We start from the raw sequence: 25,067 nt of genomic DNA on the forward strand, positions 1-25,067 counted from the left end.
AAAAGGGGGCTGTTGGTCTAGAAACATTTTAATTACTTCTAAAGACTTGATAGCATTTATTTTTCTTCTAAAACAACTTCTTGTCCTCCTTCTCTTCCTCCTCCTCCTCTGCTTCTGGTTCAAGATGATACTCTAGTAAAGGTCACTTGTGAAGTCTTGGTCTTCACATATCTTCTCACTGAACCAGTGCTCCCACGGTCCACTGAGATCTGCCCTTGGCAGGCATTTCCCGCAGTCAGACTATGAATCGTCAAAAATTCCTTGCATTCTTCACAACATCTGTGCCTTCTTTTGCCACATCTTTCTTCCTGGTACTCAACAGGCCACAAATTACCCTGGACTTCTCTTTCCAAGCTGTTGATGTCTTAACACTCTCCCTTCAAACCAAATTCCTCTCTTGTCCTTGGCCGTGGCTCTTGGCTTCCCAGACTTCTCATCTCCCTCATCTGGGTTAGTCATCTGTGGCATCACCAGCACTGTCTCTTTCTCCTAGCCTTCTATCTGGCCTGAAATTATGCATTTCTTCAAATGTCAGAGTTACTATGCCCAAACATGCTACCTGGTTGGATGCTTGGTTAAATGTCCTAACATGATCTAAACACTGTAGTGCAGACAATACCTCCACACAGCAAGAGCACTTGACAAGACTCAAACACAGAGGACACTGATTAGCCAGTGGAGAGAAGGAGCTATAACAAGACCCAAAGACATACTCAAATGAAGTTGCAAACTTTTCCATTGAACACAAGTTTCTCTTGAGAATGAAAGGCAGCATTTCAATCTATTGAGCATTTTATATTCAAACTTATTTCTTTGACATTTAGAACAATGGAGGCCTTTGCAATAAAAACATTACCCAGAGCTTCCCTTTGTTGAGTGCTTTCTATTAAAGCACTATAGTAAATATTACTTTCCCTGTCTTTTTTCATTTACATCCTACAGTATTACATGGAGAGGCATTATTACTATATCCATTTTACAGATGAGGAAGCTGATGCTTAGCAAGTTTAAGTAACTTGACTCAGATCATACAGCTAGTTCCCCTTGATTGGGGACAGCTTGAAAATGGGAGGAGAAACTCTGAAATTGATACTGTTACTGGGATTTTTAAAAGCATGTAATACCAATATCCATGAAGGATGTGAGTGAGGCCATCTGTCAGCCAGCTCCAAGGTTTGAGCACATGCAGGAGACAGTTCTGCACTAAATAATCTAGAGAGTATCCGAGGGAAGGCCATGCATGGCTTTTGCCCTTGAGAGAGAAGTCTATGCAGTTCTGCAGTTTGGGGCACAGCTGGATATGGGATGCTCACATCTCACCCAGTACACTATGATTCTTTCTAGTTCCAGAAGGGGCAGCAGCCAGACCAACGTTTCCAATTCTTTGGAATTTCCAATGTTATAATAACTTTAGCAGAAATTAAAATAAAGAAATTTTATCCATAATTTTGGTACCTTAACAAATAATACTATCTTCACTTAAATTTTTTTTCTAGTTCTCCAGATGCACACATCATTTGGACATAGCTAAATTTAATGCAATACTGTTTTCTTTGCTTAACATTATATTGCAAGCATTTTACATCTTGCTACATATCTTTGTAATTATAATTTTAAAGCAGCAGAATATTTTATTGAGTAGAATTTTCATCATTTATTTCTTTAAACCATTTTCCTATTACTAGACATTTTGGTTATTTTCAGTTTATCGTTATTTTAACTAATGCAGCAGTGAGTGTTTTTGTGAACACAACTTTCTACTCTTTGAGATAATTTTTAAGAATAAATTCCCAGGAATGGAATTACTGAGTTTCAGAAGATGTTGTCAGACAACCCAATTTTGATGAAAGTCCACAATCTTCCATAAAGGCCAGAAGGGAAGACCAAAGGACTAAAACAGAGAATTATATCCAAATATTTTCCCAGGATTAGAAAAGACACAGCCAAGGTGGAGCACAAATAGAAATTTTACCTGCATCTCATGAATTAGAATAAAAGAACCAATTTCTGTTTTCAATTACTAGTACAATTTGCTCTGAAGGAAACATGGGGTGTAACCAAGGCTTTGGCTTGGCATCCAAAGGTTTGCTAAGTAGAAATAAAACCAGGAAAAATGAAATTGATGACAAGAGACCCTAGATCTCAACTTTGAAAACTACTGAGTACCTATGAGGTTTCTTCTCCAGGGTGGGGAAAGTGGGCACTCAAGGAACCAAGACAGCACCACACCCCACTGTATGGAGTGGAGGAATCTGTATTGTGAATAACAAAGTCTGTTCCGGTTCTCCTGAACCCAGTTCTCTGTGGAATACCGAGTTCTTGTCCAATCTGCTTTTGGGGAGTCATATCCCAGACCATTGGCCTCCCCATCCAACCCCAAGTTTGGGAAACTATGTCTGTCCTTTTTCATCCACCTTATTCTTCTCCTGCTTAATATCATTTAATCACAGATGTTAATGGAGCACCTAACTATGTTCTAGATTCTGCTTTCAGTACTGAGGATGAGTGAACAAAACAGACAAAAATGAGGTAATATGTCACCATTCCCTTTATATCCTGATGACTGGGATAGCCTTGAAGGAGACTGTGTGCAGGGATGCTGAACTCAACAGTTCAAAGACAGTTGCCCAGAGCAACTGAAGTCTGAGTCTAGCAATAGAAGTTTCCTTCAGGCCCTTGTGAAAATTCTTATCTGAGGACTTCATTTCCACCAACCTCTCTGAAGGTGTAAAATGATTACTTTATACATCATAACCAGCCCTTAACTACCTATTAGCCTTTATTTTCTGTTTTATGAAGACTGGCACATTTTCCCAACTTGATTTGAAGCATTTTAAGAGCAGAAACTCTGTCTCCTATTTCTGTGTCTATAAGGACAGCACTGGGTACTAACTAGGCACTTCATAAATTCTTATTGACTAATGGATTGGTAAGTCAAGTGCACAAACAGGACACATGGAGGTGCAAAATGAAGACGTTTTTACCTTGGTAGAAGAAATCCAACATGAGGACTAGTCTCTGTTTATTTTAACTAATGCAGCAGTAAGTATTCTTCATTCAAATGACTTTATACTCCTTGAGATCATTTATAAGAATATATCCCATTAATAAGAGGGATGATAATAGTATGTACCTCTCTCAGTTTGTAATGAGTTAATGCACAAAGAGAGCTTGGAATAGCTAGTGGCACAGAGCAAATATGACATGTCACCTCCCATCACCATCCTTAGATCATTACTCATGGATTAATTGTGAGGCTGTGCGATGAAGTTGGAGCTCTAGAGCCAGTCTGCCTGAATTCAGATGCTGGCTCCAACATTTCTAAATATGTGGGCATGGATAAGGTTCTTAGCATCTCAGTTCTCATCCACAGAAGGGGGTACAAATAGTACCCACCACAAAGGGTATTTGATGAGCAAACATTTACCAAATGTTAGTTATAATTATTCTGGCCATTATGTGCTTGGGCTCAGGGTTTTGAATACTGATGAGGACAAAAAAAAACACAGTCCCTGCCTGTGCGCTGCCCCCCTGCCCCTAATTCATAATACAGTTCATAATATACTTCAGCATTATTGACTTGTGTAGCTAACTCTAGAGCTAACTGTATAGAGTGCCTTGCAGTTCATGAATCACATCCACACACTTTCTGTCCTTCAGCCATTCCAACAACCCCATGGGGCAGAGTTGGGAGCTACAAAGTGGGAATGGGAGCTATTCCCATTTTGTAGATGAGAAAACTGAGAGTTCAAGTGACTTATGAATCAGGAAGTTCCTTTGATTTCAAATGGTAAAACTTCCTCACACACCAGTTGTCTCCACTAACCTCCACACAAGGATGAATTTCAGATTTCTAAACCTGCGGGCGTTCCTGAGGCAGCCAGTGGGCAACATGACTAATGGACCAGGAGGTGGGTGGTTACACAGTGATGCATATCAAGGCTTTTCCAACTTGAGCCTGTATCAGTATGTCCTGGAAGGTTGATTAAAGCAACATTCCTGGGCTCCACCCTCAGAATTTCTGTTTCAGTAAGTCTGAGGTAGTGCCTGAGAATGTGCATTTCCAACAAGTTCTCAGATGACGCCAAGGCCAATGTCTATGTGTGATATGGGCTTCCAACATGTGTACACAATGTATGATTTAGTAGAACGCTAGCAAGAAGGAAGGGCCAGTGAGGATGGGAATCCTGAGAAAGACCTCTTATACTTTAAAAACCCCAGATATGGGCAGCCCAGGTGGCTCAGTGATTTAGTGCTACCTTCAGCCCAGGGCATGATCCTGGAGACCCAAGATCGAGTCCCACATTGAGCTCCCCGCATGGAACCTGCTTTGCCCTCTGCCTGTGTCTCTGCCTCTCTCTCTCTCACTGTGTGTCTATCATAAATAAATAAAAGTTAAAAAAAATTAAAAAAATAAAAACCCCAGATATGCTTGATACCTCTTTTGATAATTACTAATCAAGGTACTCATGTGTTGTTAGTCTGGTAGCAGGACCAGTTTTATTGCAAAAAGGAAAAAAAAAAAACATGACCCTCCAAAGTAGGACAGTAAACTGAACCTACAAAAAAAAAACAAAAAAAAAAAACAAAAAACAAAAAACCACACACAAAAAAACACATGTTGACCTTTTCCCCTTCCCTGCATTTTTTATTTACACAGTCTGTGTCATTCTGACTCCCAGCTAGTACCTGAAGACCAGCCTGGTCATAGGGAAGGAAATTAGAGCCTTAACAGATTCCCCTACCACATGGAAAGCTAGAAACACAGGGACATCCTCTGATACTGAAAGCCACCTTTTCTAAGTACCAGGTTTAATTTATTTTTAGGTTTTCAAAATTTTCAAGCCAATCTGCTCAATTGTAAAACTTACTTCAGAAGACAGACTTCCCAAGGACCCAAATCTACCTTTTCTATGCCCTCACCCTCTATAACCTCCCAGGGTAACACAGGGAAGCCAAAAAAATGGGGTGGGTTTTTGGCACACCTTCAGGACCACATCATCAAAACATCCTTTCATGGATCATTCAAAACTCATGAAGGAAAGTGAAAGGGAAGTATGCCACTGGTGATTGCCTATAGAACCAAGGTGGTTATATAAGCCAAAGGACATTCAATTTCGCAAAAAAGAAAAAAAATCATAATTTGTTATTTGTCAGGCTACACATAATCATCAAAATTTCTCAAGCAAGTGTCAGGATCAATCCTGCTGAGGAAACAGGGTTAATTAATCTAACTGCCTTCATCCAGAAGTGGCAGGAAGAGGGCAAATGCTGCTCTATTTCTTTTCCAAGCCCTTCTCATGAGAGTGTGTGTGAGGCTCCCAGAGCTCTAAATCAAACAGTACCCTGCAGGCAGGAAATCCATATTGGGAGCAAGGAGAGGAAAGTTATAACCCTCCTCCAGGTCCCTGTTTCCATTTCCCTTTTAAAGAAGTTGAGTTTTTAATAATTCCCTTTCTAGTCACTTCCTTCTCATTGCTTTGCTAGGTCATTTCAGTGCATGCCTTCTTCACAGATCTATTTCTGGAAAAGATCAGAGGAGAAAATGATCTCATTCACTAATTGGGAAGCCAACTGGGTATCCCCAGGGTTGGTTGGTCCTTCTTTGTTGGGGGGGTCTCCCCACCCTCCCTGGCTGTTTCTCAGGCAGCAGCCACCACAGGACCCTCTGAGGAGGTGACCACAGGTACACGGGTGCGTATTAGAATCCCTTGTGTACTGAGCACTCCACCAGGGCTGAATGAGCTCAGGAAGAGGTAGCACACCCAGTCTCAAGAAACCCACAGGCTAGTAAAAAAATATGAACCAAGAGGTCATTATGATCTAAAAAATAGAACCTTAGAACTTTAACACTGAACAGTTTCTTAGGAGTTTTCTAGTCAATGCATTTTTTGTAGGAGACCCATGAACCCTCTGCATGATGTGTAATTATGTATGTTTGTGGATTTTCCTGGAATAAGGAAATTTAAGACATTCAGAAGACTCCCCAAAGTCTCCCCAAGGAAACAAGAGAAGTATAGGCCCAGGCTAATGGAGAAGCTCATCTTGTTTCTGTCATACCTTTCAGAAACAACCAGGGTGAGCCTGCACACTGGGCACTTATGATTTGGAGCCATATCCCCAATGCCAAACCCAAGGTCAAAAGACACCAAAGGATCCAAGACATCTCCTCAGCCCAATGTTCATCACAGAATATCCTTCCACATAATAAAAGCTTAGGGAACAGCTGTAAATGTCCCATTTGGGAGACTTCTACAGTTCATTAACCTATTCAAGGTCGTAAGAAACCCTGTCCCAAAGAAATCAATGTGATGGTACTAGAGTCCACTCTCTCCACACTTGAGGGACCACAAGATCCTTGTTTTCCAGGAATGTCTATCCACTTCCTGTGGAACTAGGTCACCTGTATCCTGAAATTCATTTATTATTCTTTTTGATTAAAGAACATGAAAGAGTCCTTTGGAAATGTAAGTAATTTACTAAGAAACAGTGCATCATCAGCCATTAACATCCCAGCAGAAGTTAGTTCTGGGTCTGATAGAAGAGACCTCGAGGAAGGTTTGGTTTGCTAAATACAACAGGTTCAGAATAGCAGAACCCGGTGAGGATCTCATGTCTGCAGAGCCCCCTCCTTGGGGAGGTCCTTCCTAGACGGGAAAGCCACCACCATTGATGTCTGTCATTCCACTGCTTCTTTCAGAACATTTATCAGGATTTGACATAATATTGTTTATTTATTGGTTGACTTATATTTTGTCTCCCTCTTCCTCTACTTTTCTTAGGATGTGAGGTCCATAAAGGCAAGAACCTTATATGTCCTGTTCCCTGCTGCAGCCTCTATCTACCCACCACAGGTTTGCAAAGATTAAGTACTTCATGAATATATTATGTGTGTGTATACATTATGTGTATATGTTACTGGATGGTTAAAGAAATTGTGACTTGTTCATGACTGTATGCCTAGTGCCTATCACTAGTGCTTGGAAAGATGTTTGTTGAATAGATGACTGGAGAAGGCTGGTCTGCAGTGCTTTTCATGCTCAAACCATGCATGTGGGTATGGGGGAAATAATTGAGACTCCTTCCTCAATGAAATAATAGACTTGGATGTTTTTCAGATTGCACCAAGCCAGGAAAAGATCTTCAAGTATTAGAAGGTAAGATTAGAATTTAAAGTGACCTTTAACCATGTAGAATGGGGGAGATCATGAAAAGCAGGAAGATGTTTAAAATGGGCAAAAATGGGCTCCAGTTGACAGAGACAAGTACTACAGCAAAATAGCTGTGGGCCTCAAGTCAGCAGGAAAGTACTATAACAAAACTGTAATATGAAGCAGGCGTATGTCGAGAATTATGAAATGAAAGCCTAGAGAGTAATCCTTCTACAAAACTTGGCATTGCTGAGGTTTTAATTAGAGTGGGGACTCAGATTTCATCCTCCTATTTTTAAGACTCATTTGGAGAAGGTGGAAAGAATCCAGCTTGGAGTAGAAAGGAAAAAAAAAGATGAACTGGGTGGAAAATGGAGTTAATGGAGTTAAGGTTTAGCCCCCCAAAAGGCTAATAGTTGACTTAATTCCACTGCCAGGTATAAGAAGGGTTATTATTACAGAGTGTCTTCCTCATCTCCGCTGAAGACCAGACAAGGGTAAACAGACGAGTGCTATACTGAAAGGGTTTCCACTTAAATACCAGGAAGAATTTCTTGATTGTAAGGGGGAAGCATGCTGACCCAGGGCGCTGTGGGAAGCTGCCCTGGAGATCTTTAAATGTAGGATGACAACCATCTGCCTTGGAAGGCTTAGATAGAGACAGGGGACTGGACCTACGGACCTCTTGGATTTCCTTCCATCTTTGATTTTGTGTTCAGAATCACAGCCACTAAGCACCCCCATTCTATGGTAATCCTCCATTCCCGTCATAAGACAGACCCTGCACTGTCAAAATCAGAATGGCTTCCCCTGGGAGGAGCTCGATTGTTCTCTTCTGAATGGGAAGGAAACTGATAGTGTTGCTTCAGCTGCTTCCCTTCTCCAGCCCTCACAGAGAGAGGCCAGTTCTTGTCCTGATGGGCCTCTCCAAATACTGGAATGGGCTTGCTCTCCATCTTGTGTGGGATTAGAAAATGTGGATCTAGTTGGAGACTGTTGATACCTCCAAGATTCAAGGAACGTCAGAGCTGCAAGGCATTTCAGAGCTAATTCAGGTCGATCTCCTTGTTACTCAAGTGAGGAAACTGATATCTTGAAAGGTTAAATGACTCTCTCCAGGTCACATTACCAGTTCTTTCTTATGGGACTAAAATCCAGGCCCTCTGACTCCTTATTCTATACCATCTCCTCATGACCTACCTGTGTTTGTACTTCAGTTGGAAAGAACATTTTTAATCAGGTAAAATGTCTAAAAACATATCTTTGGTAGCTGAACCATAGCTGAAAAAAATTAGCAAGGAAGAACAGAAATTCTACGAGTAGGTTACAGTTACCTGGCTATTCAGCATGAATGAACAAGGATAGGTCACCTGGACTCTCTAACAGGTCAGTTTCCCCATATGTAAGTGAGCATTTGGGTCAGGAACATGTTAGGGCTTATTCCAACTGCAGTATGTTTTGATTCTGTAATTCCAAATTTTAGTTTGAAAAAATAGTAATGAATAAGAACTCAGTTGCTAGCCTAAAGGAATGAGTTTTTTTTGGAGATCATTTGTGATATAATTGGATGATGCTCAGTTCTTTTGAGATTCTAAAATTTATATCTTCCTTCTTATTTTAAAAAATAGCTTAGAATTTAAATACTGGAGTGTATTCTTTATAAAAAAAAGAATTTAAATACTGGGGTGAGGGGATCATACTTTGGCTATCATGTGTACAAGAAAACTTCCAAACCTATTTCTTTGGGTGCCGTCTCTCTGAGCTTTGAACCAGCACCAATAATGAGCCATCGGAATTGTCTTCTGAATGCACCATTATGATGCAGTAAAAACCAAAGTCAACATCTTTGCCATTGACCAAAGTCAACCAAAGTCAAATCTTCCTCTGGACTTGTCCATGTCTGCACCATCATCCTCTTGCTTATCCAGACTCAAAGTTTTACAGTCACCTTTGTTACTAGCTATCCCTTCCCCACTTTGTTCAGGCAGGCAATAAATTGCATCAAGTGTTATCATAGCTCTGGGGGCTCCTGCAAAGCTCCAGGTACTCACGACTCCCCTGCCTCCAGTATTTTCGTACTCTAGATTCATCTTGATGGGCTAGAGCAAAGGGGGCGTGTGACAGAAGAAGGCATGTTCAGGAGTTTAGAGTGTCAATTAGGAGGAGGAAATAGTACTGGAGCAGACTGTGGAGTGAGTTAAATAAGGAGAAGCCTGGTGCCCCCAATATTCAGAGCTTTTGGGCAGCACATGGGCGTCCCATGGAACGTGGGAAGGGGTCACAAGCCATTTTAAGTAAATAGTGGATAAAAGTGATTCCTAAGGAGACCAGAAAACCTGGGGACATCTGATTTATACATATACTGTCTCGATTAATTCTTAGAACAATCCTATGAGATGAACGCCATTATTATCCTCATCCTACAGTTGAAACCACCAAAGCTTAGAAAAGTCTATTAATGTCTCAAGATCACCCTCCTATTAAGTGGCCAAACCAGAATTTAAACTCAAGTCTGCCCAAGTACGAAATCATTCTACTACAGTACTTTTCAGAATAGTAACTTCCTGACTAGATAGAAAACAATGGGAGGAATTTAGTGCATCTTAGATCTTCTTCTAAGAGGAATTTAGTATGAAACAGTGGAAAATAAAGCCCAGTATACCTCTTAACCCATTTATTTGATGTGGCATAGCGGGCAGTACCAAAGTGGTATATATATTTCTTTACCCTTTTCCAGCGTGACTTTTCCACAGTAGTTTGCTTGACCTGATAAACAGAGTGAAGTGGAAATGAATACTCTTTGTATTCTAAAAAGCTCACTATCCTCTCCATCATTTTAGGCTCCTTTTAGTGTGCTGCTGATTCTAATTGTCATCTCTTGCAGTGCTGAGAAGTTTATTAATTGCTTTTGTCTTGTTTGACACCATCTGACAAAGAAGGGGAAGGACAGCTAAGGATAAAGACATTCTCTTGAGCAGCCATTCATTTGCTCTAACACATCTGGCTAATGGATAGGATGTAAAATTGCTCAAGAAGCACGGCCACCAGGAGCTTTATTAATGTTGTCAATGCCCAACTTGGTGTAAAGCCTGCTACAGAGCAGACTGGAGTCTTAGAATGATAATAATAATAATAAATGTGGGCAGAATGATAATAATAATAGTAAGTGTGGGCTCAGCATCTACTACATGCCAGGCACCATACTATGCACCACCTGCCATCTCACATCACCCTATAGGAACCTAAATGGAAGGTATTATTCCCATATTTAATAGCATGGGAAAAGGTTAAGAGAGCACACAGTTGATTTCCTGATGCTGCCAGAATTGGCCTCTGGATCTGGCTAACACAAGACCAACCTTTGACTTTGTAGTGCATAGGTGAGGACTTAAGTGACCTGACTTAAAGGGCTCTGGGATGGCCCTTCTGGCAAGGATTCCTTCTCTTTTGCCCAATATCCATTCTCCTTCTTTCCATGATAATGGAAGAAACCATACCTATTCTACTAAAGCTGTTTGGAAAGATAGAAAGAGATGGAGTACTTCCAAATTCATTCTATGAGGCCAGCATCACCTTAATTCCAAAACCAGACAAAGACCCCACAAAAAAGGAGAATTATAGACCAATATCTCTGATGAACATGGATGCAAAAATTCTCAGCAAGATACTAGCCAATAGGATCCAATAGTACATTAAGAAAATTATTCACCATGACCAAGTAGGATTTATTCTCGGGACACAAAGCTGGTTCAACACTCGTAAAACAATCAATGTGATTCATCATATCAGCAAGAGAAAAACCAAGAACCATATGATCCTCTCATTAGATGCAGAGAAAGCATTTGACAAAATACAGCATCCATTCCTGATCAAAACTCTTCAGAGTGTAGGGATAGAGGGAACATTCCTCAACATCTTAAAAGCCATCTACAAAAAGCCGACAGCAAATATCATTCTCGATGGGGAAGCACTGGGAGCCTTTCCCCTAAGATCAGGAACAAGACAGGGATGTCCACTCTCACCACTGCTATTCAACATAGTACTGGAAGTCCTAGCCTCAGCAATCAGACAACAAAAAGACATTAAAGGCATTCAAATTGGCAAAGAAGAAGTCAAACTGTCCCTCTTCGCCGATGACATGATACTCTACATAGAAACTCCCCCCCCAAAAAAAAAAATTTCAGCTGACTGTATTTCCCAGCCTCCCTTGAAGCTATGTGCCACCATTTGCTCAAATTCTAGGCAATGGAATATAAGTGAAAAGTTTCACAAGACAGCTTCTGGGATCCTTCCTAAAAAGGACAACCAGCATGTATCCTTTGCTTTTAAAAAAATCTTCCTGCTGGCAGGAATGCTGTTCTAGGGTTCTAGTAGCTATCTTGGGCCGCGTAGATGAGGGCCACACTGTAAGCATGGTGAAACAGAAAATTAGAAGGAGTCCGGATACCTGAGCTGCTCTGTTCAGCTGGTAGTTCAGCAGCCCTGAGCTATGTATCTTGGGACTTCTATGTGAGAGAGAAATAGACTTCCATGTTGAGTAAGTCAATATAATCCTGAAATGTTACTTGCACAGAATCTCAATGATAACCACTTCTTGAGAGAGCAAAGTTTACTGAAGGTCACTGGCTTTTTATTGGTGCCTCAAATGACCCCATTATGGCCTTGTCCCATTGGATTAGGATATATTTATACAGAATTTATGGGAAGGAAGGTAATAGATCACTCAGGGTGCATGCATGGAGTAGGATGAGGTATAAAACAGGCAAGTCTGAGGTTCCCGTAATTCTGTGGCTGGGCTTACTAGGTGCTGTTGCAGGGGATACGGAGTCAGGATGAAAGGCGCAGAGCAGAGTTAGGGCCTCCCTTGCTCTGGACTATATGGAAGAGGCCCAGTTTATACTTTGTCTATTTAACAATTTAGTTCAGGGGCTGTTCTTTTCTAGGAAAATCACCCAGATCTGTGATTACACAGAGCAAAAGTTCAGGTTACATCAGAATTGGATTAACGGTGATGATGACACCTTTGTATCAGTGACACTAGCCTGAAACAGAAGAGGGTGGGTTGGAAAAATAAGAATTCTCTCAGTGCTGCCTCGACTTCAGCGGGGAGGAGTGGACCATCCTCCATGGGCAGCTGTTCATTGATGTATTCACTCACAAATTCATTCAACAAACTTATTCATTGTCTGCTATGTGTTAGGCATACTATCTATGGATTAAATATTAAGGGAATATTAAGGAAATTTAAATCTCTAATGACAAAATAATTTCTAATGTAGTCTTCCTATAGAACTAAGATGGAATTCAATTTAAAAACAAGCCACATTGGGGGCACCTGGGGGGCTCAACCAGTTAAGCATCTGCTTTCAGCTCAGGTCATGTTCCCAGGGCCCTGGGATGGAGCCTCACATCAAATTCCCTGCTCAGCAGGGGAGCCTGCTTCTCCCTCTCCGTCTGCCCCTGCTCATGTGCTCTCTTTCTCTCTCTTGCTCACTCTGTCTCTCAAATAAATAAATAAATAAATAAAATCTTAAAGAAACCAAAAAAACACAAAAAAAGTCACTTTAAAAAGCAAACAAAACTTTATGTTATCTGCCATTTTTAAGATGCACCATCCTAAGTGTGGTAGTTTACATGAAAATAGTTGGGTAAGGCAAAGCCCTTGCTTTCAAGGTATTTATGACCCAGCAGGGGTTGAAACAACCCATAAATAAACGTAAGACAAAGCAGAATAAGGCTAAGTGCCTGAGCAAGTACAGATATAATGAAGGTTCAGAAAAAGAACCTTGCTGAGTTCCTGAGAGGTGACCTCTATTCATCAGAGAGGACCATCCCATGGGTTGGTATAACACCCTATTGCTGTGCTTCTCTGCTTGCAGGATGGGAGAGGCAGTAAAGTTGGGGGTGGGGGCGTTCAGCAGAGTCCTTCTGTCAGGACTTGCTGTTGAAGAGCAAGAGGAATTTTATGAGTTTGAAGGTTTTTTTGCAACCCTAGGATTCTACAGTCCCTCTATCTCCATTCTGTTTTTTAAAATATTTTATTTTTTATTTGAGAGAGATCTAGAGAGAAAGAGAGAGCACAAGCAGGAGGTAGGGGTAGAAAGAGAGGGAGAAGCAGAGTCCCCACTGAGCAGGGAGCCCGACTCTGGGCTTGGATCTCAGAACCTGAAGATCATGACATGAGATAAACTCAGATGCTTAACTGACTGAGCCATCTGGGTCCCTCTCTCCATTCTTGACAGAAGCTCTGACCCAGTGGTCTACCATGGATTCCTAAGGCTTGTCACATTCCTAAGTGTTGTCCATATGGTAGAAGTGAAGCACGAACGTGGGTAGGCACGGAGACCTCTGAGGGACTGACTGTACCTCATGGGTTCTCCTTTTTCATCTCCAATAGGTGCAAGGTAGAGAGGGGGGGAGGGAGAGAGAGAGCAAAAGGAAGTATTCAACCACGTTAAATGAGAAGTCATTACGATGACTTTAAGTCAAATGATGAAGACTTAAAAAGCATTTAGTAAAGTGATAAATTTTTCTGAACTGAGAAAACCTATCCAGAGTGTATCTGTTCTACAAGTGTGGATTTTCACACAGTGGATTCTCTAAAGAGGAAGCATCCTCTCCAGGGCTTTTATATTATTTCCCTATCACTCTTTCCCTCACTGAATTTCATGCTTTTCTTGCCAATTCACTCATTTTCTGCTTAAAGCTAAAAATCTTACTTTTACACAACTTTCATAGAAATTGCTCCATTACAGAGTAAAAGAGCAACACAAAGAGCTAAGTGAACTATTTTGGCTGTGACAGGAATCGTATTTGCCTTTTGGCACTGCTCTCTGAATTTCTTTGTGAAGTTGCTCTTGCTCTGATGGCCCCAGCAGCTTTCTGCATGAACAGAAACACAGACACCAGGCAATGTTCCACTTGGAGACAAATGGACTCCCAATAGCTCTAGGACTAAATTAGACCTGATAAAACACTGCTTCTCTGAATTTCTCAATCTCTTGTCACCAAATAGGTTGGATGCGAGGGTTTTCAACCATCTCATTTAGAGATTATGATTTTTACTCTATGTTGGCAAATACAGATAAAGGACACACTGGTTCTCCTTTCAAGTTCATTTCGTGCACTTAAACAAGGTTTCTGCTATGTTTTATTTTATTTTATTTTCTCAAGTTCTACATGCTGTTTATCGTATCCTATCCTTCTTGTATGCATCTAATTTTGATTCATTCTTTCCATTCTAATAAGACTCCAATAATACCTTGGGTAGATTTTTTTCAGAAGAAAAGTCTTGGGTCATTTCTCCTAAATTTCTGTTAATTACAAGATTTGGGGTCTAGGGATATAGAATCACAGAGGTTTAGCCTTGAATGAAGCCTCAGGTAATGGTGTTATAGCAGATTAGTCTGTGATAGTGTCAGAGGAGAACAAAGAAAAAGCATTTTGGAAAACCAGAAAGGCTACTGGTGAGAAAAATAAGCAAGGTCAAAATATACATTCTAATATATCAAATGGGTCAGTTTCATATCTAATTTGATATGATTTGAGCAACGATTCCCCACATTAAGTCTGGCTCGTCTGTTCCCAGAACTCTTCTAGGTAAATCAGTTGGCTCCTGGGTTGGTATTGAGTTCATTAATGAATTTGTATCAAAACTGGTGACTTCCTTACAGATTCTATCAAGGACCAGAGACCACTGGTCTCCCTCGCACAGAGCACGTGGATATTTCTCAAACAAGTACCAGGAGACCTACCCAGTGTTTCTTACCGTTCTCTAGTTTTTTTGTTTACACGGAATAGGTAATACATTTCCAGGAAGCTGGCACTTTTAGAAGCTTGAGATCAAGGTGCCAAGACATAGGCCCATGGACATTTTATGGTTTCCTTTACTTAACACCTCAGGAACTGTGGGCCTTCCCAGGACAAGAAACTCCAGTGTATCTGGAATATCTCAGTATATGTAGAAAAATTGAGGCGAACAATGAGTTTGACTCCTGATGGAAACACACAATTAAGCTGCCTCCTTTGATTGTCCAGGATAAGAAGAGGAAAGAGCAAGAGCCCAAACTAAACCTAAGAGCGAGGCTTCCTTGCCACCAGGAGTCTACACCAGTGCCTATAGCAGTGGGTGTACAACAACACCTGCTAGAGAGGGCAATAATAATAAGAAAAGGTAAGAAGAAGAAGAAGGTGGGAGATTGATTAGAACAATATTCCAACAGTTGGGAAGAAAAGAAAGCTTGGGGGAATGTACTGTATAATTCCCCCCACCCCAGGCAACTGCAGGGCATAACTCATCATTCCTTGTTCATCCTTATCACCAGCCATCCATACCCCTCTGGCTAAGCCATCAGTACCTCAAGTAGGAACCCTGTCAGTTTGGTTCAGCACTAAACCCCCAACACCTGCTACAGAGCCTGGCATATAATAGATGCTCTGTAAATACCTGTGCACCCATCCACCACACTTCAGCACTCAACCTTACAGATCTATAAAGCTCAATCTGTATTGGTAGTATTGGCCTTGACAATTAGATCATTGTAGGCCATTCCACATGCTTGTCTGATGCCCTTTCAAAGGCATCACACTTGTTGTTATTGACCCTCTGAGCATGGAGGTAACTAATGACAAACATTAAAAGGATACTTTTTAAGAAAGATAAGTCCTTCTCTTCCTATTGGATACATTCACCTGTGGGAGAAAGAAATCCTTCAGGCCAGAAGAGTTGCGTGAAAGAGGGAGAGCTTGGGCTGGCATTTGCCTAAGTGACCTGGCCCTCAGTTATACCTAAGCAGCAAAGCAATTTAAGGACATGGGCTGTAAAAAGAAAACAGCACCTGCCTTGCTGAGCAGTCTAGTCTGGAAATTGCTGGGTTAGCAACACGTTGCACCCTGTGAAAACTTGTGACTTCAATGTGAGAAAAAGAGGTTTTAATTAAATGGGGTGTTTTTGAATCTCCTGAAGGGAGTTGGGATTTGGGGGTTGAGAAGCTGAGAACTTTATTAGGATAAAGGGAGCCTTCTCAGAAATCCTGGAACCCCACAGCCCTTGGTGAGAGGGCTTCATCCACGTTTTAGCCTTTAAAAGCACTGTTAGAGCAAGCATTCTTTTCCAGCCAAGCAGGGCTAACCCTGGAATGGAGTTCTTGGTCTGTGGCCTGGGACTGTCCACATTGTGCTTTTCCAAATGGTTTTTGATGGGCTGTAGGATTTCAGGAGTGGTAGAGTTCCCTCTAGGGCTCAAGATTTCTTAATCTTTGTTGTTGTTTTGAATTTGGAAAGATGATATAAATGAGATTTGGTGGGATTAGGGGACATTTCCCTAGGCTTCAACCAGTGGACTCTGGTATTCAACTCAGGGTATGTTAATTGAGCACTTTCTACATGTAAAGCACTATCTCAGAGTCGGAGGGTATAAAGGGAGATAGCATGACAGTTCTGGCCTGTAGAAGTTTGTAAAGGACCTAACTCTAATATAAGTAGGATTGGAAAAATTACTGTAGATACAAATAAAGAGGACCTTCGAGTAGGGAAAGATAAATTCTTACTGATGGAGTTGGAAGAGATCTCACTAAGGAAGGGATATGTGAGCTTTCCCTTATAGGTTATCCAGTGTTTCCATAGCTAGGGAAGACGGGATGGAGGAAAAAGTGAAGAATAGAGGCATTCTATGGGCAGTATGCTGAAAGGCTACCAGGTACAATGGATGTTGGGGTCAGCTGCCTGAGTTAAAACCATGGCTTTTGTCCCACTTAGACACTATGGTCCTTTATACACATAATATCCTTTTCTGCCTCAGTAGTCTCACTCTAAAGTGAGGATACTGATAGTATACACTTAAGTTTTGTTGTGAGGATTGAAAGAATCAACACATATTAGTGCTTACAATAGTACCATGCACATAATAAATGCTTGAAAAATGCTAGTTATTATTCTTCTTCAATACAAATGTTTCTCTAACCCATGTCTTCGGGCTTATTTTGCACTGTTCTCCACTAGCCTACTACTCCAACAACTGGCTGTATGGCTTATACACCTGCAAACATGCCCTATATTTTGCTATTCAAGGCTTTTCCACTAAGTTGTTTTTTTCCGCCCAGGATTTCTCCATCTATCAAAATCCTGCCTATTCAAGGCCTCTCTTAAACATCAGATCTTCCAGACAAATGTGAGTATCCTTATTCCATTACACAGGCATCATGGCAAATTTCTGGAAGCTTTTTTTCTGAAACTTCCCATTAAGCACAGCGACTACTGACCTTTTTGAGTGATTCATGAGGTCTGGGGGATGTCAGGGTTTTCCCTTCCTTTTCCCTAGGGGGAGGGAAGGGCAGATTCATCTCTCTGCCATTTCTAGATTCCCTGAAAGATGACAGCAACACAAAAAGAACAAGGGAAGCCTGGTCTCTTGAATGTGCTAATATTTCACTTAACCCAATCTGAAGGCCATTGCCACCTTTGTGCATAAGACAGGACTCAGAGACAGCTCTTCATGAAGTTCCCAAGAATATTCTGGACTAGCCTATTTCAGAATGGAGAAGGGCATCATCTTCTCAACTTTGAAAAAAAATGTTTCATAAATTGAGCTAGAGGAATGATCCAAGGGGATGAGGATGGAAGAGTCCCCACCAAAGAGTCAACAGGTCCAATGGCCAACATTGGAAGTAAAGTCAGGCCGTTAGACAGAATCCCAAATACCTGATTGGGAATGCAAGGCAGAGTGGGAACAGGCCTTTCCTATTTTCTGTGTGCCTCTCAGTCTGGGAACAAATGGATGAACTCAATCTCATCTTTTCACATTTTACTGTGTCAGAGGCCACCATAATGCAGTGCTCAGCAGAGAAGTTCAGGACTGAACAAGCAAGGCCCAGAGCTTCTTTCCCATTCAGCTCTCTCAAGCCTGCAGAATTTTGGCTGGGAGTGTGGGGGAAGGGAATGAGAAAAGAGGAGGACATGGCCCCAACCACCCACTGTGCCATTCCTAGGTTTTGATTAAAGAGGAAAATATTGGCTCTGACATTCTTCATTTGTAAGATCCAAATGCATTTTGACTTTTTAGAAGAACCAAGGGCTCAGGTTTCACGGGAATGATCCTGCTCAGAACTTCTGACTCAAAACATAAAGCTGCTCGGCTTCTCAGTAGTTGAATGCACAGCAAGTGCAGTTAGCAAAGTGACATTGCAATGGCTGTGAGTTGCACAACAGCATGATGTCAGTCTTCTGATGAGAGCTGGACTGTTGAGCAATGCCACTTGGAAGAGAGAGGCCACACACAGAAACCTGTCCAACGGTTCTAAGAATTTTATATCTTTAAAAATATTCAATATATTTCTTTATGTGTTGGCACCCAGTCCTTCCAAATCCCTATTAGTGTTTTTCCAGAAATCTTCCTTGAATCTTGGGTCAGGCAGTGAACTTCCAGTTGACAAGCTAAGTTCATTTTAAAATATCCTATAGTTAAACCGGGATAGGGCATTTAAAGTGGGGGAGGAATTTCCGAAAAAGGTCCCTGCTCATTGCATCTGTCCTCTCCTCACAATTACTCTCACCTACAGCCTCTTTCTTAATGCTAAGTCTGGGGTAGCTGAGATCAGGAGTCTCTAAGAAGCAATGTAGGTTAGACTCAGATAAGGTTTTCCATCCCCTCATCCTAGCAGGCAAGAGACATAAATTCTGTTGCATTCCATCATGCCTGATACAGCAGCACCCTGCTGCTTCATCTGCAAACCCTCGTCCCAGGATGAATCTAGGAGACAGCTTGGATGGGAAGCTGCCACTTCTCTCTCTGGACCTAGGAAGAGATGAGTCATGAACATGAGCAGAGGACAAGGAGTTGGCTAACCAGACTTAAAGAGTTGGGATCCCTCTGGATATTGCTCCCTGTAGAATGAAAGGAAAATGGCTACATATATGACAAGTGCTCAGCAGCAACAACCTATGGCATATAACCCTTCCTCTATTGATTTTTTACTTTGTCCCTTCAGTCATTATGTTAATACTTGATTGCTAAAGACCCACAATTTGGTAAAGAATCTCCTTCATGTTCATGAAAAGGCAAACTTTTCTAATGTGGTATGGTGATCATCTTGGAGCCTCTGAGGAGAATTTTTACCTCTTTTGAATTCCTAACACTGATATTCAATTTATTCAATTTTTTTAATTTAAAAAGTAGTGTGTGTGTGTGTGTGTGTGTGTGTGTGTGTGTGTATTATAATATAGAAGATAAGAAGAGATCCCGAGAAGGTGGTGAAGTATGAATAAATGTACTTCAAAGACTAAAAGTGGATTCTAAACACAAATGTCTTCATTTAGAGAAAATCAGAGAAAATACCTCAGGGAGGAAAAGGTATCAAATCTGTTAGCATGTAATAATATTTTGTCAGTTTTTTCCCTCATTGCAGTTCAACTACAGACTTTCAGCTAGAACTAATCTTCTAATCAAAAGGGAACAAATCTATTTATAATTGACATAAATGATAGTCCTATTTATAGTTCTCTTTGGTGTTCCATGTTTCTCTGCGGGAGATTTTCCCTGAAACAAAAGCCTACTTTTTGAAGCAACTGTGTTCCAGGGGCAGCCTTGATCATTTCTGTTGCCCGAGAGATATATTTAATTAACCTCTTATCCCTACTCATGGGATGGTGGACTATGGGAAGTACTGACCAAGAATATAGCTACTCTTACTTTTGCCCTTGTAATTCTAGCAAGAAAACACACACGACCCAAAAAAGAATGGCTGTCCCAACCTCTAGAGGAAGGTGCCTGAATGTCATCTTAGCTAACCCAATTGCAACTTTGGAATATACTCTGGCCTAGCAACTCCATGAATTCAAACAACACCTTATTCAAATTTTCTCTAGAAACCGTAGCTGGCCTTGATTCCCTGATGACACCACAGGTATTATCTTGCCTGATACACACAAAACCCCCTTTTTGAAGGCAGAACAGGGCTGATAGTACCCTGTTTATAAGCAAGAGATATACCTAAAGGCACCCAGCTTATAACCAGCAAAGCCAAGTCTCCTCAGGATGTTCAGATCTCCTCACCTCATAATCAGAGCCCATTCTGATACCTAACATTGTCCCTTTGGTTAAAAAAAAATGTATATGGGGGATCCCTGGGTGGCTCAGCAGTTTAGCACCGGCCTTTGGTCCAGGGTGCGATCCTGGAATCCTGGGATCGAGTCCCATGTTGGGCTCCTGGCATGGAGCCTGCTTCTCCCTCCTCCTGTGTCTCTGCCTCTCTCTCTCTTTTTCTATGTCTATCATAAATAAATAAATAAATAAATAAATAAATAAATAAATAAATCTTAAAAAAAAGATGCTACTCCTTTAAAAAAATGTATATGTATATGTATATGTATATGTATATGTATATGTATATGTGTATATATATACATTGTTCAAATATACCCAGACACTCACAGTTGGATTTCTGTTTATTTTGGAAAAATATCTGTTAAGGAATCTTTGTGCTGAAAGAAAAGGCGCCAATGATGCCCATGTTCTCTGTGTCTGATATGTCTGGACTAAGAGATAGAGAGAATCAGGTAGAAGGGAGCCTCATGACTCTATGTAGGATTTGGATACATCACTGGACCTGAGTTGGAAAACTTGGTCTGGCGACTTCACAAAGGGAGGGATTTTTTCATGTACTCTCCATCAACTCAAAGTCAAAGCAGCTTGCTCACCCAGTATTTCTTGCCTCTCTCAAGCAACAGAGCACATCCATACCTCTACCTAGTTAAGAACCCAGGCAGACAGAAGGCCCATGAAGATGACAAATTCTACCTTCCTTTTAAACATCAATGAAAAGCCTCACAAGACTATATGTAGAGAGAGAATGGAAATTTTCAGTATTCATTTGGAAATTTAGTAAGCATGTTTTGACATCTATCTTGTCCAGGAGAGAAATAGAAAAAAAGAATGCCATTTTTATATTTTATTTTTATTTTAATGCTGTTAGTTTACCTTGATGATAATTTCTACACATGAGTAAAGGTTGCATTCTTAACCAGATTGCAGGTAACTTAAGGCAGGCTTTTGTTACATCTGGAAAACATGGTGTGTGCTTGTTAATATACTAGTTTTTTTCCATTGTGTACTTGTTTTACTTTTCCCTTGATTTCTAGCACTGTCCTGGGTACATATTAGTCCATAGAACATTGCTGGGTTGAATTATATTTTAGAAGACTAACTTTCTTCCTTTTAGTTCATATTCTATACCTGATCATTCTGACCAAAATCCATTAAGTTGGATACATTTCTGGAGCCGCTCAGTTCTGACTCCTTGCAACTTGTTCCTGCTAGGGCAAACAAGAATGAGAGTGCCTTTTTGGGTGCTTGGTAAGTCTGGAAATGGATACCTTTGAATGCAGTGTGCAGAGTTCTTTCTGTTTCATTTTTTTCCCAGCATATTTGTGCTCTTCCTGGCACTGGCTCAACTCACTGTTTCAGCTGGACCCCCAGGAATAGACTGACTCCTGTAATTCTGACAAAGTCGAGCATACTAAAGGGTTTGCTGATGCTCCTTGTGAGACATGCAATAGGGATTTAATCGGAAGATCACAGCCGGCTTCCAACAAAAAGGATCATGTTCTGTTTACCTAAATTCCCTCAGTAGTTTCCTTTAGATACAGCATTTCTCACTCTCTACTTGAAAATGCTTAGAAGTCCATGGGGACCTTCCGACTCAGTCATGTCTGCATTTCAAATGAGTTACTACCTTCTTATGGGCACACACAACTAATGTAGGCCTGGAAGGCCAAAGAAAAATGGATAGCTTAATTAATTCCATGCAGACATTGACTGTACGAGGGAGTATGTGGGATTTTACAGAAGATTAATAAAACAGCCCTCACCTTTGAGGAGCTAATAGCAAACCAGATGGTATAAAGCATGAACACTCACCAAAAAGCACAGTATAGAATAGATTATAAGAGTTGTAAGAGTAATATTATTGTTATTCAGAGGAAAGAGAGTTGACATCTGGTAGAAGATTTTTCTGAGCAGGTGACATTTGAAAAAAATCCCAGGAGGAAAGCTCAGGAAAATAATATCTATGTTAGGAAATCACCTAGGTTCGATGTTGGAATATGTAGAGAACATTTGTAAACTCAAATGTCTAGAAAAGCCAAGCAAATCATGTAAAGAAGGATTGGGCCACAGTAATGCAATCAAAAGTGGTGAAGATTCTGGTGCCAATGTAGAAGTAAGAGTCATTTATATTGACGGATTATTCAAAGTTTTGTAAAAACACTGCCATTTGCCCATAAAATACTTCTGAAGATTGGATACAATTTGCAGACTGCCAGTTTGTGAGCTTTGTTGTAGGGAAATGGTAGGAAGGGAAAAAGTTAGATAGAGGTGTTATATAAAATGCCTTACTGTCAAATTGTGGAGTTTGGATTCAAGTTACTTAGCCATGGATGGTCCCTGAAGTTGTTTAGAAAAAGAATAAAGTGATTAGAACTGTGCTTTAGAAAGATTAATTTCATGGGTGGGATGGCTGGTGTCAAGTAGTATTGGACACAGAGTGATCATTGAGGAGGCTGTTGCAATAGTTTTGGTGAGTGATGAGGAGGTCCTAAATAGTGATGGGAATGGAAGGAAGGACACATGTGTAATCTTCCAGTGAATTGGTAACAGCTGTTCTGGATCTTGGTGCAAAACAAACTACAATGCTACAACTCACTTTGTCTGAAGAGTTGGGTTTGATGGCCTCCATTGTCCTAAACACTTGGAGTGATTGCATAACTTGTCCGTTGCATTGGCTGGGAACCTGGTCTTTCCTGCTTTATAAGGTCACTGGCCAAAAACTTGACTTACTCTTGAAGAAATATCCCTTTGATGATCTCTAAATTATGGAATGTTCAGTTTTTCAGACTTAGGCTCTTCCCTCACCAGGAAGACTTGATCATCTTTTAAATCTTACCTGAGCTATACCCTTGCTATATTTGAGGAGAACCATGAAGCCCCTTAAAGAAAAGTTTTGTGTCATATTTACATGAATCAGCAGTGGCTAGTCTAATATGTGGGTGGTAATGCAAGGCAGTAAATTAATATTGTGTTGAATAAGGGAGGAAGGTGCATAGTTAATATCCAAAGAGATTTTGTATATCTGGGGTAGGAATGGCACAGGTCCATGTCAGCTGAGGCCAGGTTGGTGTTTAAATGAATAAAGCAAGCCTGTAAGGCACTGTGGTGAGCTGGAGGGACATATGTCCCACCTAAAAAGCTCTCGCCAATAGCTGCTACTCAGGAATGCTGGCCAGCAATGCTAGATCACTTAACTTTTCAAGAGAAACTGTTAATCTTTGTTTTTGTTTAAAATCTCTTGGTTTTTATAATTCCAAAATTTTAAAAGTATATTTTCTGGTGCAAACAAAATGTATTTGTGGGCTAGATTCAGGTGGGGTGGAATAGGATACCATTTTGGGACATCTGCTCTAAAGTAACTCCATGAGGGTTGTTGGTATCTTTACTCATTTCTTTCATCATCAGTGTTTTGCCAACAAGAGGGCATTCAATGAATGGTGTAAGCTGAAATAATCTAGGGGAGAAACATTTATATCTGATCCAAGGTTGGGGTTCAAAATTGATATTTAATGGGTCCTCACATATGAGTGAGAAATCCCTTTGAAGGCATGGGCAGTGCCCATGAGGGGCATGCCCCTCTCTTGGGCAGTGCTTAGCACAGAACAGGTACCCAGTTGATGCTATAATTAAACAGGTTAATGCCATAATTTTACTTCCATACATTTTACTAAAGCTCTGATGAAAGAAGAATGCTAATAAAGAACAATAGTTCTATATCCAGTTGGATTTCTTAAAGGATTTTAGAGATTAGCATGAAACAACAGTAAATGTTAGTTTTGGGAAAGGTCTTCAAGAGTATCTTGTCAATATTCTTTCAACGGGTAGAGTGCCAAGGAGTAAGGGATATTGCATTAAAATGCTGTGGACTAAGTCTAACTAAAATAAATGTACAATTGTGAGCTAAGTCCAATACTGCCAATCCTAGAATTGAATACAATCAAAAGGTGATAGATACTTAAAAGTTTAAGAAAAATGTGTATGACAAGAATGTGAAAACTATTATCTATGACTTATTATTTTCTCCCTGGAGAACTGTGAAAAGAGATCAGAGTGACCCCATTTCAGAAGTGGAATGTCATGGTTCATCTTAATGTTATTGTTCCAATGGAAACAGATTTTGAGACTCTTGGGACTATTCACCAAATTTACCAAGTTATTTAGTGGTAAACCTCTGAGTAAATCCAAGATTCCCAAAGTCCCTATCCAAAGATCTCCCTCTTTTTTCTAGTGTCATTCAAGGAAAAGAAGTTATAAACTGGCCCTCTCTAACTTGTACCTGCCTTGCTGTAGGTTGAGGTCTTTCTGAACAATCGTGTCCTTTAGATATCTGGACCTTCATTAACAGGTTCAGGCTTGGGAACTTGCCAAATTCCAGAAAGGGTCTAGTGAAGGCATTCAACTGGGGAGCCAGCTGCCTCTTTGGAAAGTGGTTTTAGTTTACCCTTCATCTTCCAATAAGAGACAGAATCCCAATTTTCTTAGCTCAAAACCATTTCTTTTAGATTCCAATAGCAAACCTAATGGAACTAATCAACTCAGAGTCCTAAGAAATAATATTAGAAACTGGCTAAGCATGACAAGGGAAGCAATTTGATATGAGTAAAACACACATTTGTCCACTCAATGCAATTAGAAATATTTTTTTTAAAGGACTCTTGCTTGGCTGTTCTTATAAAATGTAACTATTGAAAAAGAAGCTGGCAAGATCTTAAGGACTGGATCTCAGTTCCTGGCCCCAGTGATGGGTTTGGAAATTGCAGCCACAGCAATTAGGAGTTCCAATTTCCAGTTCACAGAAGGTCAGGCCTTGGGATTAT

At 40.6% G+C, this 25,067-nt stretch overlaps 1 protein-coding gene and 1 long non-coding RNA gene across 7 annotated transcripts in view; one reads left to right on the forward strand and one right to left on the reverse strand.

Annotated features, from left to right (window-relative positions):
- The window catches only part of IGF1 (insulin like growth factor 1), a 78,900-nt gene that overhangs the window by 35,189 nt on the left and 18,644 nt on the right, over positions 1–25,067 (reverse strand). The gene's annotated exons all lie outside the window — the stretch shown is intronic.
- Positions 5,894–17,324, forward strand: LOC112654390 (uncharacterized). The gene is made up of 5 exons (XR_003132980.3): positions 5,894–6,078; positions 6,783–6,854; positions 7,119–7,157; positions 15,189–15,324; positions 17,252–17,324. It is a non-coding gene; the product is annotated as an uncharacterized LOC112654390 (long non-coding RNA).

This window comes from Canis lupus, chromosome 15, assembly GCF_003254725.2.
Source record: "Canis lupus dingo isolate Sandy chromosome 15, ASM325472v2, whole genome shotgun sequence".
Lineage (NCBI taxonomy): Eukaryota > Metazoa > Chordata > Mammalia > Carnivora > Canidae > Canis > Canis lupus.